Source organism: Scyliorhinus canicula, chromosome 13 (assembly GCF_902713615.1).
Source record: "Scyliorhinus canicula chromosome 13, sScyCan1.1, whole genome shotgun sequence".
Taxonomy (NCBI): Eukaryota; Metazoa; Chordata; class Chondrichthyes; order Carcharhiniformes; family Scyliorhinidae; genus Scyliorhinus; species Scyliorhinus canicula.
In genome coordinates, this window is record NC_052158.1 from 37,133,853 (window position 1) to 37,153,746 (window position 19,894).

The window sequence follows — 19,894 nt, forward strand, 5'->3', positions numbered from 1 at the left end:
AGGCGAGTTTGGTAATTGTGACACCAGCGTGAAAACGTGCGCTCCTGCAAGGATGTCCGGAGTTGCCGAACCATATTGACGAAGGAAAATTGTTAAAACCAGAACTGGGGACTAAAGTAGAGCTAAAACATGGGTTAAAAGTTTTTTTTTAATGCGATCACAATTTGAAATGAACGGCTCATTATGGCAAACAACACCTCGAGACGTACAAACTGAAACTGTACGGACTCATTAGGCACGGACGGGAATCGAACCCGCGATCTTTGGTTTACGAAACCAACGCCGTCCCACTTGGCCACCGCGCCCACGGGGATCACTGCAACAGATATAGGTATCTGTGGCATCGCGTGCCAGTGAGAAAAATGTGGCTAAAGCGAAGATGTTGAGAAGCAAAAAAGAGTTCAAAACATGTGGAATGGCAACTGGTGGCAACCTCCGCTATCTCGAAAAAACACTATAAACATTCAAAAGGTTGTGGGCCGACCAGCCGCTCACTTGTTATGACTCCCCAGTCCTTACGGTCCTCGTCCTGACTAACTGAAGCTGTGAAGTAAGGTACACTTTCCTACAGAGCAAGCCTGCTCTGGCGCCTTCTTCCGCCTGAAGGGAGTGGCAATGCGTTTATCTCACGAAGCGGTGACAAACTACCTATGGAAAGTCCATCCCTATCTCCTCCAGGCTACTAGGTCCGCGACTAGCTCTGGAAGAATTGCTGGCCAGTGGTCCAAGCTCAATTGGTAATGGGTCGACTCGTGAAGAACAGTCTATTAGCGCATCAATCAGATGTCGTCTGATTCTTCCTCCCCACTACTAATAAAAATAATAATCGCTTATCACTAACAAAAACTATTCACCGTCACTTCATAACCAGGGCCTTGGGAGAAGTCAAAACTTTCGTCTGACTCCTCCTCCTCACAACATTTTTGCAACAATTGTTTACCAGCACCCCGTAATCAGAACCAAAGTCAAAGTCAAGACTCTTGTCTAATTTCTCAGCCATACAGCCACCATCGGTCTGAAAATGTTCGGGACTTGGTTCACCATGGTCGCTTGAAACATGCTCAACAACCGTCAACATCTTTTTCTCTAAGTCCTCCATTGGCACTGAATGTTCAGTCGGCATTTCAGGGGCTAACTGCAGTACTGCCTTTCGAATCTCTGGGCGGCACGGTAGCACAGCGGACAGCACTGTTGCATCACAGCGCCAGGGTCTGCGATTTGATTCTCAGTTTAGGTTATTGTGCGGTGCCTGCACATTGTCGACTTGTCTACATGGGTTTCCTCCGGGTGTACCACAAGTCCCAAAAGACCTACTGATATGTGAATTGGATATTCTGAATTCTCCCTCTGTGTACCCGAACAGCCTCCAAAATGTGTACGAGCGTTTTTTCATAGTAACATCGTTGCTGTGTTAATGTGAAGCCGATTTAAATAAAGATTATTATACCATGGATATAATCGCTAAATCGTTCCTCATATATAAGTCTATTCCTTCCACTTGGAGTTGTTAAACCACTCCAACAAGTACGAGACCTGATACTAAATCACACTCCAAATGCAATTTATACAATGGAACTGTAATATAACCATATATAATATCCATTCATCAAGAATTCAGCTTTCACTGAGCTCTCTTGAGGAAAAATCAACTGCTTCTCCAACACAAGAGTTTGACTAGCCCTGGTGTCTCTGAAAATCGTTACGGTTTGCAGATCTCTGTTGAGGAAAATGAGGTGGCTTTCCATTTCGACACAAAACCGGTCTATCTTTCACCGACCTCTTTCTCTCCTCCCACAGGCTTGCACCAGAGCGTTCTCCACTTTCGCTTCTTTCTCAGAACACACATTTTGAACCCCCACCAGGGCCATGGGCCTTCCCTGCAGCTTCCAGCATGCCGGCCGAATGTGTCCTATCATATTACAGTAAAAATTTAGGCTTCCAACCATTACTTCTACCCCCACTATCTTTCTTCCTTTTCCGAGGCGGTGAGCACGGCGCCGTCCCAGCTATCCACTCGGTACCTTGGCTAATTACCATCCTCTCACTTTTCCACTTCTCATCCTTTTCAAAATTATGGAGGTGATGGATAAAAGGTTTAAATTTACGGATTAGCACGGAATCGTTAGGCATAATTGCTGCTTGCCTAACAATTTTCACCCTCTGTTCTTCAACATGGATTCTTATTGCTGAAGATAAGGAATTCTTAAACTCTTCTAAGAAAATTACCTCTCTCAGAGCCTCATAGGTAGTCGCAACTCCCAGTGTTCGTATCTAACTATTAAAATTGTTCTGTTCAACCTTCACAAGTCTGTCCCGGCGGTCTCTTAAAATTCCTGGTTTTTTTTATATATGTTTTGGGAACCAATTCATATGTATCCAGAATGGCTTTTTTTTTTTACTGTGTCATAATCTCTGACACCTGTTCTGACAAGGCAGCATAAAATTCCTGTGCCCTCCCTGTCAAATTACTCTGTAGGCGTAATAACCAATTCTCGTCTGTCCACTTCAATTTATTCTCTATTTTTCGAAAGTGCTCACGTTTCTACTTCATTCTCTTCATATTTTGGGAGAGCCTGTTTGAACCTAAACATACCAGCACCAAGTTCTGATCTAGGACTAGGCTCCTCTCTACGTTCTGGCAGCTTTCCACTCTGTGTCAGTACCTTTTCCATCTCTCCTCATTTCCATTTATTTCTGCTTCAACTCCATTAAAAGAAAATCCGTTTAATGCATTAATTGTAACCGGATTCTCTCCAGCTACTTGACGAAGTCTCTGATGCTACACGACGAAGACGGCTTCCCCGTGTTCCTGACAGCTGTATCAAATTTAAATGCTTAACAATCGCATCAACTACCTCCGCCATTTACAACTGTAGTTGGTGCCACTATTGTAGTTCACCTGCCAACTCGACAAGCTTGTCTTTATGAAGCTCCATTACGTAAACGACTGATAAGTGTTCGAATTGGAAACATGTTTAGCAGTTTCCATTGCAAACCTGTTATCTTGTGACAAACTTGATGTTTATGTATAATTATCTCTGTACACCAAATGCGCCGTCTATAGTTTCAAATCGAGGACCCGAGCCCCAATTTATGTCACAACACCCTGAGCGAGCGCGTGGTCAGTTCTAGCCACCCTCGACCGGGGTCGCTACACACGTGAATTAAAAAATAATTCTTATTAATTTATCGAGATTTGGGCCCTAGATGCCACAATGAGAGACAGACACGAGACTTGCAAGTAAAGACATGAACAAGCTATTAATTAATAACAAGTGGTAAAGATGACTATATGGAGCAATAACAGAACAATGATCTAACAATCTACCTGATCCCAAAAGCCACCCTCCAGCCAGTCCCACACAAGACAGACACACACACGGCGGCAATGGAGGGAAAAGGTTTAACATGAAAAGGGGATTAATAAGTACGAGATTCTTCTTTACTGCTACAGTAGCTCTTCGTAGCCAATGATTTCCTAAATATGTATCGAATCTTAAACTGCAGGTTGCAGAAAGCCCTCTAAATCGTCAGCCAGAGAGAGGGAGATATTCTAAGCTGCCTCGTGCCTGGATATCATCACAGCACATGCATATAAAAAAGGCACTTTTCACCAGATCCGCCTTCTCTCTGGAACTTTCTGTTTGGCTTCACCAATCACAGCCCCAATAGGAAATTGTACATTCCGCTTGCCAAATCAATCAAAATATCATCACCGCTTCTACCACGAAGTCTAAAGGGGATGCCTTGGATTCAAATATCATGATAGGGGTTCCAACTCTGCCCAAACTGTAGTTTAAACAGAAATCCCAGATGGTGCAGCAACGTTGTGGCAGCTTCACCAGAGGATACGCAGCAGGGTGGAGGTAAAAAGGAAAACACAGGAGACAATAAAAGGGTTTTACAACAGTATCGTAACGAATTTCTCGAATGAGCTGCTGCAATTCAGTCTTCTGCATTTCGACAGATCTCATTTAATCAAGGTCGTTTATATTCAGCCGAATTACATCTGCTTTTCAATCACGACAAAATACATTTATACACAACGCACATCAGCACAAATACATTGCGAGATAACTCAGATAAACACACAATTCTTCAGTACCATCACGCTGACAAACAGTTTATATGTTTCTATCATTTGCTGCATCCACAGTGCAATTTAGATTTGAGGAGATATCAAAAAGCACATGTGTATTCCATCGGATAGAACAAAATAATCTCATATGGGCATGTAGAATACAAGCGCGGAATGCCATCAATAACAGGTGCAGGGACAGTCAGTAAAGATGTGCGGAGTTACGTAAATGCCTTCCATTGCAGGCGCCAATGTGAAATTGCTGTATTTTGCAGATGGTGAGAAACGACAGACCTTGGAGGAGCAAGGGGATTGTAGACCATAGATACAGACTCATTCAACGTCAGTGGATATGTACAATAACTAGTTTCTAGTTCTCAAGGTCCTAACTGTCATCTCGGAGAAGACATTTATTCCTCAAGTTCAATTCTCTCGTATGAGCTGCTGCAATTAACGGAACAATAGAATCCCTACCAGACAGAATGAGGCAATAAGGCCCATCAGGTGCGTACCGACACTCCGAAGGAGCACCTTTGTCTTAAACGAGCGATTTATTATTAAACTGTGACCAACTCGTTCTAAATTGTCCTACCAGACGGCACATCGTCTCCAGCTCTACTTTGCCAAGACCATAGAGGATCTTGTAAGTTTATGCCAGCACCTCTTGCGCTTCCAAATTCGAGTGGATACAAAGCTAATCTCTCCAGCCTTTTCTGGTAAGACAATCCGTCCATTCCTAGACTATATGTAATAAATCCTCTTTGTAACGTTCCCAATTCATTTCTATATGTCCTTACATCATGGAGTCGAGTGTGTGCAAAATGCTCCAGATTAGGCCTCTTCAAATCCCTGGAGTACGGAATCATAACCTATAACTTTTGTAATCACTGTTCCTCAAAATGAACAAGATAATTATATCAGCTTTTTTGATTAATTGTTGTACCTTCGGGATTCATGCACTCAAATAATAGAGCAGGAAATATGGTGTCGTGCAGCAGTGTCTGCGGTGGTGTTGTAACCGTTGGTGCAAGACATTTCTAAATAAAATTATTGTGATGCTAATTGATGCTAATACATTCCAAAAAGTTTAACGGAACCACATAAAGTGTTATACGTTTACAAAAGTCCTCTGAACTCACAACAGTTTTCAGGCTGTGTGTTTTCAATATTTACTGCTACTCACTGAAGTAGCGATTAAATATAAAATTGCAAAACCAAACTCTGCAATTTCTTTTCATGTCAAAATCCTTGTTTCCTGCTCTCACTCACAGTCAATTCTATAACAAGTTTATTAAAGTTCCAAATTTTTGTTCATACAATGCTCTATTGTTTTTTATATGTTGTTAAACATTCGTTATTGTAAGATCCACGATGGTCAAATTGCAATATTATGTAGCTGCAATTGAGCCTGTTTGGCTTCCTTTCGTTTCAGCATATTCTCTCAGCACCATTTTATGACCAAGTGAGACCGGCGTCTGAGCTTCCTCTGTACAAGTCAGTTTGCCTCCTCCGTATCTGATACTGACGGGGGTGATTATTCTGTGGCCCTTTCAGCAATGCTGTGAAGGTACATAATTCCCACGAACTTAAAATGAGTTCGACATATCACTGGTTGGTATGGCCTCCCAGCCAAACACTGCCAACTGCCGAAGCAGTTAATATCCAGGGACTTAAATTGCACTGCATGTTATCCAGGAGTGAACCACTGAATAAAAGCGAAAACTGAAAGGTCAGTGTGAGAGAGCCACATACTGAATACTCCCTCCGATAGGAACCTGGAAACAAAGGGAGGCCATTTTGCCCCTCAAACATGTTCTGCCATTCAATGAGATAACAGGTGACCTGCAGCCTAACTCTATATATACCCATTAACCCACCTCCTTTAATACTTTTGGTTCACAAAAATCTATCAATCTGACATTTCAAATTTAAACTTGATTTGGCTCAATTGCCAATCATGGAAGAGAATGTAACTTTTGTTGGTGGAAGTGTTTCCTAATTTCTCCACGAATTTGTGGTCCATGGTGATCCTAAAAACATGAAATTTGATGTAACACGAAACCAAACTTGCACATATATAACGCATTTCACAAATTAACTTTCGGAATTCCCAGCATTGAGCATAATCCAAGATAAAGCAATCCAATTGATCAGAACTCCATGCATTAACTTAAACATGTACCCACTCCAGCTGCACATAGCCTTTTTCCAAAATTCTACTCCAATTCACAAATGTCGTCTTGAATATGCATTTTTTAAATTGTTATTTCGATAGTTCCCTGGAGCAATATGTTATGGAATTAACTCAGGAAAAAGTTATTTTACATCTAGTATTGTGTAATAAGACAGGTTAAATTTGTAAAGTCGTAGTCAGGATCCACTTGGAAATCGTGATCATAATACCATTGAATTCCATGTTAAATTTAAAAAGTACATAGACAAATCACAGATAGGAATCTTAAACTTAAAGAAAGTCAGCTGCATAGATACGAGGGCAAAGCTGGCTGTGGTTAATTGGGTGAATAGGTTAAAAGATAAGGCAGAAGAAAACAGTGGAAAACATTTAAAACACATTTAAGATGCTCAACATAAAAAGATTCCATTGCAAAACAAGAGTTCGGTGCGAAATATCCGTGTTTTATAAAGGAGGTCAAGGATAGGGTTATAATTAAAGGCGAGCTATAGTGTTGTAAAAGTCGGGTTAAGGCTAAGGGAGAGACTGTTTCAGAAACCAATAAAGAGCCAAAACAAGTTGCTGGAAGGGGGAAATAGAATATGAGAGTAAAAAAGGCAGAAATAATAAAACAGATTGCAAGAGCTTTTTCAAGTATATAAAAAGGAAGCGAGTAGTTCGAGTAAATGCCAATTACTTAGATGAAAGAACAGGAAACATTATCATGGGGAATTAAGGTACAGATGAGACATTGCTCAAATATTTTGTTTTGTCTTCATTCGAAGAAACAAATTACATTCAAGATGTCAAGGGTAAAGTTTAATATGAGTGAAGTAATTAAGTTAACTAATATCAGCAGACAAAAGGTGATGGAAATAACAGGAGAAGCTAAAGGATCAACTCCGCTGGTGGTGCTGAGGCAATCTGTGTTCATATGCAGCGAGACCTGGACAACATTTAGGCATGGGCTGACGATTGGCAAGTTGCATTTGTGCTGTTGAAAAAGGGTGAAGCAAAAAGGGGAAGTTCAGTTCAGGTTGGAGAGTAGGGAAGATCAAATTACTAAGATGCATTGGTCTCATGTTAACTTTCAGACAGCACTGGCATTCAATGGCCCGACCATCACTGAATCGCCCATTATCAACAGCCTGGGGATTACCATTGACTCCTGACTGAAAGATCTCACCGGTGTGATGTGCCTCAAAATCTCGCTTTAGTCTTAAATCTAGTTCTACAGTTTGTTTAATTTTACTGACTCCACACTTTGTCTTCACCAATCAAGCACAGAGAATCAACAGTATACAGACTCGCCGAATTAAACACAAAAGAATGGACCATGAAACAGCTGTGTTTCAAGAATTTGAACGTTCTTGAGGGCAGTGAGGGATGTGCAATGAATACGGATCTTGCCAATAGAAAATGCAGAAAAGGAGAGATCTCTATTTACACTGCATTACTTAAATCATGTATTTCTGTCGGAATATCCACTTGTTCAGAGATTTGTAGATTAAAGTTATATGGAATGTCCCAGAACAAAATTGAGGGAAGCTGAGTTTGGGGATAAACTCAAGTCAAACTTATTGGTCAAACATAGAAAAATAGGAAATAGAAGCAGGAGGAGGCCGTTCAGCCCTTCAAACCTGCTCCACCATTCATTATGATCATGGCTAATCAGCAAGTTCAATACCCTGATCCTGCCTGCTCCCATATCCCTTGATCACTTTAGATCCAGGAGGTATATCTAATTACTTCTTGAAATTACACGTTTTGTCGTCAATTACATTTGTGGTAGCGAATTCCAGGGGTTCACCACTCTCTGGGTGAAGAAATGTCTCCTCACTTCAGTCCTAAACGGTTATCCACAAACTATAACCCCTCGTTCTGAATTTCCACACCATCGTGAACATTCTTTCTGAATGTACCCTGTCTAATCCTGCCAGAATTTTGTAAGTTTCTATGAGAGTCCATCTCACTTCTCTAAACTCCATTGAATCTAATCCTTACCGACGTAGTCTCCTCTTATATGACAGTCCCGCACCACAGGAATCAACCTGGTAATCCTTCGCTGCACTCCCTCCATAGCAAGAACATCCTTTCTCAGTTAAGGATACTGCATACATTACTCCAGATGTGGCCTCATCTATGTCCTATACAATTGCAGTAAAATATCTCTATTCCACGGTGGAAACATCATAAGACCTGTTCAGATTCACCAGGGTCTCAAAAACACATGAATTACCTTTGAAGTACAGACCTTGACGTCATCTTCTATTCGGTACATCTGACACAGAAACAATTTGGCCGGATTGACCCGAGCTGGTGTTTATGTTCCATACCAGTAACCTCCCACCTATTTCATTTAATTCTATTAACATAACCTCGTCTTCCTTTCTTGTTAATGTGTCTACATAATTATTATTATCCAGTTTTTAAAAAATGCCTCTGCCAGGACCAATAATCCTCGACACCTTAAAGGATTGCAGTCTCTGGACTTTCAGACAATAAGCTTTTCCTGCCTAAATGGAAGCTTTATTATTTTCTCAAAATAGATCAGAATGTTGTTCACTCACTTATCTTATCTATATCCTTTCTTGCCTCCTTGCGGTTCCCTCACATTTATCTTCCCTACCTGCCTTCATGGCGTCTGGAAATTTAGCAACTGCACTTTTACGGGCGACAAGGTAGCACAGTGGGTAGCACTGTTGCTCCACCACGCCAGGGTTTCCGGTTCGATTCTCGATTGGTCACTGCATGTGCGGAATCTGCACGTTCTACCCGTGTCTGCGTGTTTCCTCTGGGTGCTCAGCTTTCCTCCCACATGTCCCGACAGGCGTGCTTGTTAGGTCTATTGGACGTTCTGAATTCTCCCTCTGTATATCCGAACAGGCTTTTCACAGTAACATTATTTAAGACTACTTGTGACAATATATATTATACCCCTTTTTCCAAGTCATTTACGTCAATTGTAAAAAGTCTATCCCAATGGCAGATTACTTGACATATCCTGTCAAATAGAAAAAAACAATTTATGCCAATATTCTGATGCCTATGAGCTATCCAAACTTCAACTCAAAAGATGAAACTAAAGCATCCAAGCGTAAATTATACTGCGAGGTGAGAAGGAAGTGTCCGCAGCATAATGGGGAGAACCCAGCGGAACAAAACAGGTGATTTGCTTTTCCTCCGTGTGGTCCGGTTTCCTCCCACAGTCCAAAGATGTGCAGGTTAGCTGGATTGGCCATGATAAATTGCCCTTAGTTTCCAAAAAGGTTAAGTAGGGTAACTGGGTTCCAGGGATTGGGTGGAGACATGGCCTGCAGTAGGGTGCTCTTTCCAAGGGCCGATGCAGACTCGATGGGCCGAATGGCATCCTTCTGCACTGTAAATTCTATGATTCTATGCTAACACGATCGGCCAAATGGTTTCCTGACTCGTAAAAATCCTGTGATTCAAAGCAACATAATTGTTTTTATTTTTTTGCGAAGAGAACAAACAATTCATTTGACAGGAGAGGCAAAGTGTCACGGAAGGCGAAGAATTGCAGCGTAGCCAATCATTCAAACAAGCTCACTGTTGTCGGCTCCATAAAGCGTGGCTCGTTCGAAAGAATGCCGGAGGGCGCTAATGAAAACTGTCTGAAGAATATGAAGATTTGCATTTCTTATCTTGCTGTTGTGTCTAGTCTTTCCAATGTTAGACAGCCGCGCGAGTAAAATTTGCTATTTTAAGATACAGAGAAACTCCCACTGGGGAACTAGGGGCTGGTTTAGCACAGAGCTAGATCGCTGGCTTTGAAAGGTGACCAAGGCAGGCCAGCACGGTTCAATACCCATAATAGCTTCCCCGAACAGGCGCCGGAATGTGGCGACTGGCGGCTTTTCACAGTAACTTCATTTGAGGCCTACTTATGACAATAAGCGATTTTCATTTCATAAACCCCACAGCAAATAAACTCTGACCGGATCTGTATTCTTTCGCTCAGTTTCAAGGATGCAGTTGGTGTTTAAGTGGTCAGTACTTCTGCCTTACAACTAGGGACCCAGGTTTAATATCAACCATGGTTTATCGCGTTTGTATGTTCTCTTTGATTTGGCTATGGTTTCTTCCACGTGTGTTCCGATTTCCTCCCACAGGCGGTAGGTATGAAGGTTAGATGGATTGGCCACTCTAATGTCACAGTATCGACAGCTTTGAGGTGGGGTGATAGTCCGAGTGACTGGTAGGGTGCCCTTTCAGACGATCAGTTGTCTCGAGGGTAGGAATGGCCTCATTATGTACTGTAGGCATTCCATTCTGCAGTATGTGGAGGACTTGAGAGGGATGCATGGAGAATCTTGCAGTGCACAGCTCCGTCTTTTTGTTTACTCAGGAAGAAATGCACAAATTCAGGAAATTAATGTTTTATTTTCTCGCAATCATTGGACATCCCAGAGCACTGTACAACTGAGAAGTGTTTGTTAAATCCTTACTTTTGAAGCGCCAGGTGAAAAGCTGCAGCTTCAGCAAATGCCGAAATAGCATATTTCGAATCCTCATTATAATTTGGAAACATTCTTTCTGCCACTGCGACAAAGTCAATGTTTGTTTGAGAGAGATTCAGCAATTGCCAGCAGTGCTCCTTTTTCAAATGCTGACTCATTTGAACTTCAATTGTGCGGAGCGCAACATGGTTTAGCTCACTGAGCTAAATCGCTGGCTTTTAAAGCAAACCAAGCAGGCTAGCAGCACGGTTCGATTCCTGTACCAGCCACCCCGGAAAGGCGCCGGAATGTGGCGACTAGGGGCTTTTCACAGTAACTTCATTGAAGCCTACTCGTGACATTAAGCGATTTTCATTTTCATATTAGCAATAGTATGCAATTACTGCATGTTTCCAAAGCTCTGGTCATCTACAAAACTATGGAGTTAAATGTTTTATATTCAACGTTTCCAAGGAGAATTTTTAGAAGCGGCTGTACATGAATTAACATTACATTGATGTGGAGATGCCGGCGTTGGACTGGGGTGAGCACAGTAAGAAGTCTTACAACACCAGGTTAAAGTCCAACAGGTTTGTTTCAAACACGAGCTTTCGGAGCACGTGCTCCGAAAGCTCGTGTTTGAAACAAACCTGTTGGACTTTAACCTGGTGTTGTAAGACTTCTTACTGTAACATTACATTGTCATTGTTAGCGTTGTTAATCCCGGTTTCCCAGACGGTAGCTGGAGATACTTAGCAGTGTGCTCACGAGAAACTAATTTCCAGCCTTCGGGCAGCAGGGATAATGGTTCCTGTTCCAGATTTTTTGTTTCAAACAGTCATTTGATGGCACGATATTTATCATAACATCGAATATTGTCGAGAGACAACACGCAGCTCACATTTCCATCTCTTTGTAAATTACAAAGCCTGGCATAATAGGGATAAAATTTGAAGGCTCCTTCAGCAGTTGAACTCATATTAAATTTATTTTTCCTTTGCCTCTTGTGCGGCTTGGAACACTGAAATATTTGCTTAAGTGTGTAAAGAAGGAGATTTCACTATTTATCCTGCTTCCATTAGGCTATCATTGACATGACGCCAATAGGTTTGATGTTTACCATGTGTTCCAGTCTTGCAGACTGGTACATACATGTGTAGCACATCCACCAGGATGTCCGGGCAGCGGGGATCCTGGTGCAGGGGGTCATCGAAGGGGAGCATGTTGCCCTACAACCACCAGCGTTTGACAGGCCGATGTTAATGAACAGGAAGGGGGTACCACTCAATGAACATTCAGGTGGTCTGTGACCAGCAGATGAGGATCCAGCAAGCCCACGCCCGGTACCCGGGCAGTGTGCATGACTCATTCATGTTGGTGCAATCATTCACCCCCAGCATGCTAGAGGGACACCGACACACCGGCTGTGGGGCTGGTTGCTGAGCGACAGCAGTTACCCATTGCAGTCGTGGCTGATGACGCCTATACGCGGCCAAAAACCGACGGGGAGAATCGATACAATGATGACCATTGTGTGACAGGGGTAGGTCGAGAGATGCTTCGGGGTGCTGAAGATGTGCTTCAGGTACCTGGACTGTTCTGGAGGCTTCCGCCAGTATGAGTCAAGAGGGTCAGCCGCATTGTTGTGGTCTGCTGCGTCCAGCACAATATAGCACAGCATTGGGGCGATATGCTGGAGGAGGAGGGGTAAGGGCAGGCCTCGTGAGACGAGGAGAATGAGGGTGAAGGGGCAATGGGTAGGACATGGGGTGCGACCATGCACGGGAGGCCGCAGTATGCCATCGGCAGGGACACGGAGCACGGGATGCTTTAGTCGACGCAAATTTCACCAACTGGCGATGGGGGAGGGTATTGCTCTGCAGGAGTACGGACATCACAATACTACCCCTTCACCACCGACCACCCTCACTCCCACACCCCAGAACACCCTCATCTTCCACACCACAGAGCACCCTTTACTCCCACACCACCGAGCCACCTCCATTATATATACACCTGTGAGACAATGAGTTAGGAGCATTGGGTTGACAGTGACAGTGGGATCGGTCAATGGGATGCAGGATGATGACAGCCAACTCTGCGGTGAGCTCTGTGCTCCATGATGTGAGACAATTTCTGACTCATGTCCCCAGGAGAATTTCCCACCTTGGTGATCCCTGCAGTGAGCTGGCGAGTCCATCACATGGCCCTGTCAAGTAGCTGGGGACGGCGTGATGGGGACGGTCGGTAGTTGCGGGGGGGGGGGGAAGTTACACGGTGCAGCCACTGGGCCTCACCAGTCGCCCAGCTCCTACTCCAGTGGCCAGCACTGACCGCCCACCCCCACACCCATCAGTCAGAGCACAGAGGCAGCTTTCAGAGTTGTTAACAGGTGTTGATTGTGAACAAATATATAGTCTGTGCCGTAGCCCCTACAACTAGTCTGTGCCCTGCACCCGTGCCAACTTAACTGGTGTCTAGCTTTCTGGCCTTACAGGCCCTAGTGATTCCCCGGACGGTACAGCAGGGGTGGAGGTGGACTGTTTTGACCCCTGCCCTGCGATGAGCGTCCCCGTTGGCGCAGACCGCCTGGGGCAGCCCGGCCTGGATGTGCCCGGCTGCTCTTCAGGCATCCCGGGTGGTGTGGTGCCAACCTGTTCTGTGCTCTGCCAACCTGATGCACCAGGGACAGGAGGTTGGGAGTCCGAAGTGCTGTGGTAGTCCGGCACCACCACTGCAGGAGTCACCGGCACGGGCCCCAGCACCATTTCCGCTCTCGGGGTGCCCGATGGCTCCCGTGCATCTCCATGGGACGGAGTTACGAGTCGAGCCTAACTCTGAGCCCACCCCACCTCCCCGACACCTGGTCCTGCCAGTCCTGGATGCCCGCTCTGGTATCGACCAGGTTCTGACTTTTAGCGGCCACGAAGCACATGGTGGCCCATCCCTGTCTGCGACTGTGCCACCCATCTATGGGACTGTGCCACCACCATCTGGGACTGCGCCATCGCCCTCTGTCTGTGCGATGCCGGCCAGCACCTGGGCAATGGCGCTGATGCTCTCAGACATGGCCTGCTGTGACTGGGCCAGGCTGAAGGGCGCCGCTGCAATCTGCAGCTGTCTCTGGCACATGATTGCCTGTGAGTGGGCAGACTGTCCTGAGCCCCGGCTCCCACCTGCACAAATAGCCCAGGCGTTGCATAACCTGACCCATGCTCGACACCTTTGCCCCCTGTGCCTCCACTGCAGTTTCGGCCTGGCCAGCAGAACTCCCTGCTTCTGCAGGCGGTTGAACGACTCCACCTGTGCCTGCAGTCGCTGGAAGCCGATCGCCTTCCCCTCCTCTGGTCCATGGGTCTCTGACTGTACTGAAACTACGGGTTTGGATGGATATTCCAGGGGCCTGGGACCCATCTGGGCTGAAGCTGGCTCCTGGGGCCAGGCTGCCCTCCGATCATCCGGCCTCTCGGATGCTCCTACCTCCACCTGCTGTACCGGGATGGCTGTACGCTGCACACCACGGTGTCCCAGGTGCCTCCTCACTAAATTGGTCAACCAAGGTGCTAGTCTCTGAGATAGTGGAGGGAGTAGGCGATAGCAGTGCTGGAAAGTCAATGTTATCATCGGACCCGTGGTCCTCGGTGTGAGGTGAGGGGTGTTGGTTTGTGGAGTGAGGGGGTGGGGGTTGAGAGATTGGGTTGTGGGGTCAAGGGTGTGAGGGGTTGGGGTGAGGGGTGCGTGGGCGGTTGGGCTGGGCACCCATATGTCAGACGGAGCCGCTACCAGGTATGGGGGTAACCTTTCCCTCGTAACGCAACCCGTCCGTTCCAGAAATCTGTGTTGTAAACCATCACTAAGCTGCTTCTAACACATTTATATTCGTCCTTAAATAAGGAGACTAACAGTATACGCGATAATCAATATTTTGTATCACCAACGACTGAACATAACCTTGCCAATTTACAACCAATTCCCTTCACAATAAATGATAACATTTATTAATTTTCTTCATTAACTGATGTATCTTTATAACAGCCTTTTATGATTCGTGCACTGGGACTCCACGTCCTTCTGAATACCAGGGCTCTGAAATTTCTTATCATCTTAATAACAAGCTTCCTTTTTATTCATCCTGCCAATATTGACAATTTTCACTGTCCACATTATATTCCATTTGCCATATGTTTGCCCTTCCCAGAGTCTAACTATGCCCTTTTGTAGCTTCCTTGTGTTCTCTTCACTATTTACTTTCCGATTTCTTTCGACAGTAAATTTAGCAATCATTCTTTCAGTGGCTTCATCTGAGTCATTTGTAAAATGTTGAGGCCCCTCCACTGAAGCCTGAGGCACACTGCTCATCACATACAACCAACTGGAAAAAAATATTCTCTCAAATCTCTGCTTCGTCTTCGCCAGCCAATCTTAATTTCCATCATAAGGTGGTGATGAGTGCATTCTTAAACCGACCAGTTCCATGTTTTTTTTTTCGGTACAACCAAAGTTCTGTTAGCAAGTAACCTCCAGGATTATTGCCCAGCAGCAGTGAAGGAAAAGAGATAGACTTCCAATCAGGAGAGCGTTGCAATATGGAGGGGATCTGGAGGAGGCGGGGGAGGGGGGTGTTGTTTCTGTCGGTCTATAACATCATGAAAAAGGAATTGAAGTAGGCCGTCCTGCCCCTCAAGCCTGCTCCGCCTTTCAATAGGATTATGACATTTCTAACGTCCACTTTCCTGACATTTCCACGTAACCCTTGATTCTCTGACTGATCAAGAACCTATCGACCTTAGACTCAAGTATACACAAGGATTCTCTGTAGCAAGGGGGTCCAAAGACTCACAATAATTATAATAATTTTTATTAGTGTCACAAGTAGGCTTACATTAACACTGCAGTGAAGTTACTGTGACTCTGAGAGAATACATTCCTCTTTATTTCAGTCTTAAATTGGCGCCCCTTTATTCTGAGACTATGCCCTCAGTGTCCTTGTTGCACTTTCTTAAAGTGTCCTGGGGGCATGTTCAACGGAAGCTTCCAAACGCATATTGAACTGCTATAAGAAAAGGAAAAATGCGGAACATTGTGGGGAGCAGGCAGCGGTGCAAAAACTCATCGTAAAAGCTTGTGCTGACACGTTGGGTAACCGACCTCCATCTGCACCACAACAGTTCTGTGATTCAAGGGAACGTGATCATTGTTTTTGAACAGTAAGAAGTCTTACAACACCAGGTTAAAGTCCAACAGGTTTGTTTCACCTGAAGAAGGAGCCGTGCTCCGAAAGCTCGTGTTTGAAACAAACCTGTTGGACTTTAACCTGGTGTTGTAAGACTTCTTACTGTGCTCACCCCAGTCCAACGCCGGCATCTCCACATCATTGTTTTTGAAGAGAGGAGGCACAATGCTCGGCAGGATTCACACAGTGCCACGGTGCCGAAGACTTTCAGCATCGCGGCCTGATTACTGACCGCTGTGGAGTAGATAAAATGTGAATAAATTGAAAGAACAAAGCCCAAGAAAAAATGTCGCCGAAGAATGCAGTTTCTTAGAGCATTAGTTTTCCATCTTCTTAAGGTTACACAAGGACAAGTAAAATATCCACCATCTTAAAATTATTATAAACTCCCCGTCGGGGAATTGAACCCCGGTCTCCCGCGTGACAGGCGGGGATACTGACCACTATACTAACGAGGAAGCAATGCAGGATAGTAATGCCTACATCCTACAGCTGCTACGATGTCAGAATAGCACATAACTTGTCGCAACAGCCGTGTTCTTTTATCAGTCACACAATATTATCTCTGTTGTGGACAACAGTTTAAGTGAGACACACAGCCGAATTGACACACAGACTAAGACACGTGGAGGAGCAGTGAAAAACCGAGGGATGCATTAATACACTGAGGAAGTTCACAGCTCCGTCAAATCTGTTCATTTTGGAAGAAACATGGGAGGGCAAGCAATATCCAACGACAGCGGACAGTGGAGAAATATTTTGTTTTAGTTCCTCACTTTTGGAATGCCAGAGTTAAAGTTTAAGATTCAGCAAATGCCAAAATACCACCCTCAGAATCAAGTAAAAATATTGAAACTTAATTTCTGTAACTATTATCACCCAGCTTTTTATAAAATACAGATTCCGCAATTGCCAACAGTTGTTATTTTTTAAAAATGCTTCTCCAGTTAAAACCTGATTCATCCCAGCCTCTGTTACTCACTGGAAGAAAGAATCCTGTTTCCAGCCGTTGCCCACAACCCAAAGATGCGCAGGGTCGTTGGATTGGCCACACTAAATTGCCCCTTCATTGGAAAAAAGTAATTGGGTACTCTAAAGTTCTTTTAAAAATGTTTTCCAACGTTTCTAATCTTTAATCCAATATTTTTTCGTGCGGTCGAGGGTGATGGGATTAATCTAATTTGGCAGGGGATTCGTCTGCAGTATGCAGGTACAGTAGGGGGTGACGCACAGCCAAATATAGAAGAAAAGACAATTCAGTCTGGAAGGCAGAGCAAAGAGAGAGATGTTAAGGCGTAGAACGGCGAGATGGTGCTTATTTCAACGCAAAGAGAACCAGGAGGAACGCCGCACAGACACGGGGAGAACATGCAGACAGCGACCCAAAGCCAGGTATCGAACTGGAGTCCTTGGTGTTGTGAAGCCACATTGCTAACCACTGTGCTACTATCGCCAGCACAGAGACATGACGGGAAAGGCAAGTTGTCAGCCTCATATTCCCGGGTATAGAATCTTCAGTCGACAATGGTAGATGTAACAGAGGAGGGGGGTTTGCAGTGTTGATCAAGGTGTCAGTTACCACAGTGAAGAGGGATGATATTTTAGCAAGCTACTCAATTGAGCCCATATAGATTAAGCATATAAACAGAAATAACGGGCAAACACGTTCCTGGGAGTGTACAATAGACCCTCCAGCAGTCAGGGAGAGATAAAGGAGCAGATATAGAGACACATTTCAGAGAAGTGCAAATGTAATATCGTAATGAGAGTGGGGAATTTCAACTTCTCCAATATTAATTGGGATCAGCAAAACATGAAAGGATTTCAGAGGGCGGAATTTTTAAATGCATCCAGGACAGGATGTTGAGACAACACCCAGAAAATCCGACAACAGAGGGGTGATAATTGACTTAATTTTCAGGAATGAAGCCTGGCAGATCAGAGAAGTATCAGTGGGGGAGCATTTCGGTTATAGGGACCATAACCTTGTCAGATTTAAATTAATTAAGGAAAGGGGCGAAGATGGGTCGTAAATAAACGTTCTCATTTGGGGAAGGCTGGTTTTATTTGCGTGAAAAAAGATATTGGCAGAGCGGAAGCGGAGCCGGTACGTCTCGGAGGATCCACATAAAAGTCCGGGAGTCATTCAAAAAGGAAACAGTACAAAGCCTTGAAGGCCGGTTCAAGGTAAAGGGTGGGACCAAACAGTCCACCTAACCCTGCATGTCAAGTGATATACAGGATTAGATAAGGAAAATAATGGAGGCTTATTATAGAGACTGGGTCTCAAAACAATGGATGCCCGAGATGGTTAAATATTTCAGGAGGGAGAATTTAAAATGAAATTAGGAGAGCGAAGAGTTGGCATGAAATAACAAAGTCAGGGAAAATGAGGAGCATCTCAATGTGTGTGATCAGGGAAAGAGGAATATAATATACCCCCTAAGGGACAAAGTGGCAATCTGTGTGCGTACCCGGAAAATGGACATGGGATATTAAATGAGTATTTTGCATTTGTTTTCACCATAGACAAGAAAGACAACATCAGTCTAGAAAGCAGAGGCGGGACTTTGATATAGTTCAACAGATTAGCATTGAGAGGGTGGGGATACCGGTTATAGTGGGCTCAGAAATGCTGAACCCCCATGCCAAGATTAAATGTATCAGAGGCTGCTGTGCGAGGCAAGCGATGATATTTCAAGGTCTTTTATGTTAATTTTCAAATCTTCTCTCGTCAAAAGAGAAGGAGGATTTCAGGACGGAAAATGCGCTGCCATTGACCAAGAATTTAAGGGAAAATGTGGGTAATTAAAGTCCAGTCAGCCTAACATTATAGGTAGATTATTGGAAACAAAAATGTTAGTTGGGTTTACTGGGTTACGGGGACAGGGTGGAGGATGGGTTTAGGTAGGGTGCTCTTTCCAAGGACCGGTTCAGATTCGGTGGGCTGAATGCCTCCTTCTTCACTGTAAATCCTATGATTCTGGCATTATGGAGACTTTACCTTTATCTTAGCTGGCAAAATAATGGTGTACTTAGCTGGGGTAGATAGGAAACGTAGGGGCGGGGGGGGGGGGGGGGGGGTGGCTTGGTTTAAGCTCGGTGGCAGGAGATTCAGAAATGGTTTCAGGAAAAAACACTTTCACCCAGTGGGTGATTGGAATCTGGAACTTTTTCTGCAGCAGTTTATAAATATTCTCATTGGAAACGCAGCAGTTTATAAATATTCTCATTGGAATCTGGAACTCACTGCCTGGAAAGCTGGTAAAGGCTAATACCCTCATTATATTTAAGAAGCATTTCGATGAGCTCTTGTAACACGTGCATGACCTGAGGCCAAGTGGTCGAAATGGGATTCCAATATCGAGGCACTTGATGCCCGGTGTAGAGATGATGGACCAAAGGATCGCTTTCTGTGTTGTAGATATCTATGACTCTTTGAAAGCTCTGGAAGCAACATGGTTTATATTCTGCGTTTCCAATGAGAATATTTATAACCTGCAGCAGAAAAATTACCATTACATTGCCCTTGTCGGCCCATCGAGTGTGCACCCACACTTGGAAGCAGCATCCCAATTAAGCCCACGCCTCCACCCTATCTCTGTAACCCGATAACCCCACCCTAACATCTTGGATACTATGGGGCAATTTTGCATGGCCAATCCACCTAACCTGCTGTGGATTGTGGGATGAAACCGGAGAATTCGAAGGAAACCCAGGGGGAGAAACTGGAAACTCCACTGTCACCAGAGACCGGAGTAGAACCCAAGTCCAATTTAACCTCCGTCTCCCAATTGATAGGTGAAGATATTTAGCACAGATTTTCCGAGAAACGCACTCTCAGCTTTCAGACGGCACACATCATGATTCATCTTCCAGTGAAACATTTATTTGATGGCGCTCTATTTAACTTTCTATTGGCCATTGTTGAAAGACAACATGCAACTCAC

General features: G+C 44.4%; 2 non-coding genes across 2 annotated transcripts; both read right to left on the reverse strand.

The window, feature by feature from the left end:
• Nucleotides 1-233: 233 nt before the first annotated feature.
• trnat-cgu lies at nucleotides 234-305 on the reverse strand. The gene has a single exon. It is a non-coding gene; the product is annotated as a tRNA-Thr (tRNA).
• A 16,025-nt stretch (nucleotides 306-16,330) lies between these two features.
• On the reverse strand, nucleotides 16,331-16,402 carry trnad-guc. Its single transcript has one exon. It is a non-coding gene; the product is annotated as a tRNA-Asp (tRNA).
• Nucleotides 16,403-19,894: the final 3,492 nt, after the last annotated feature.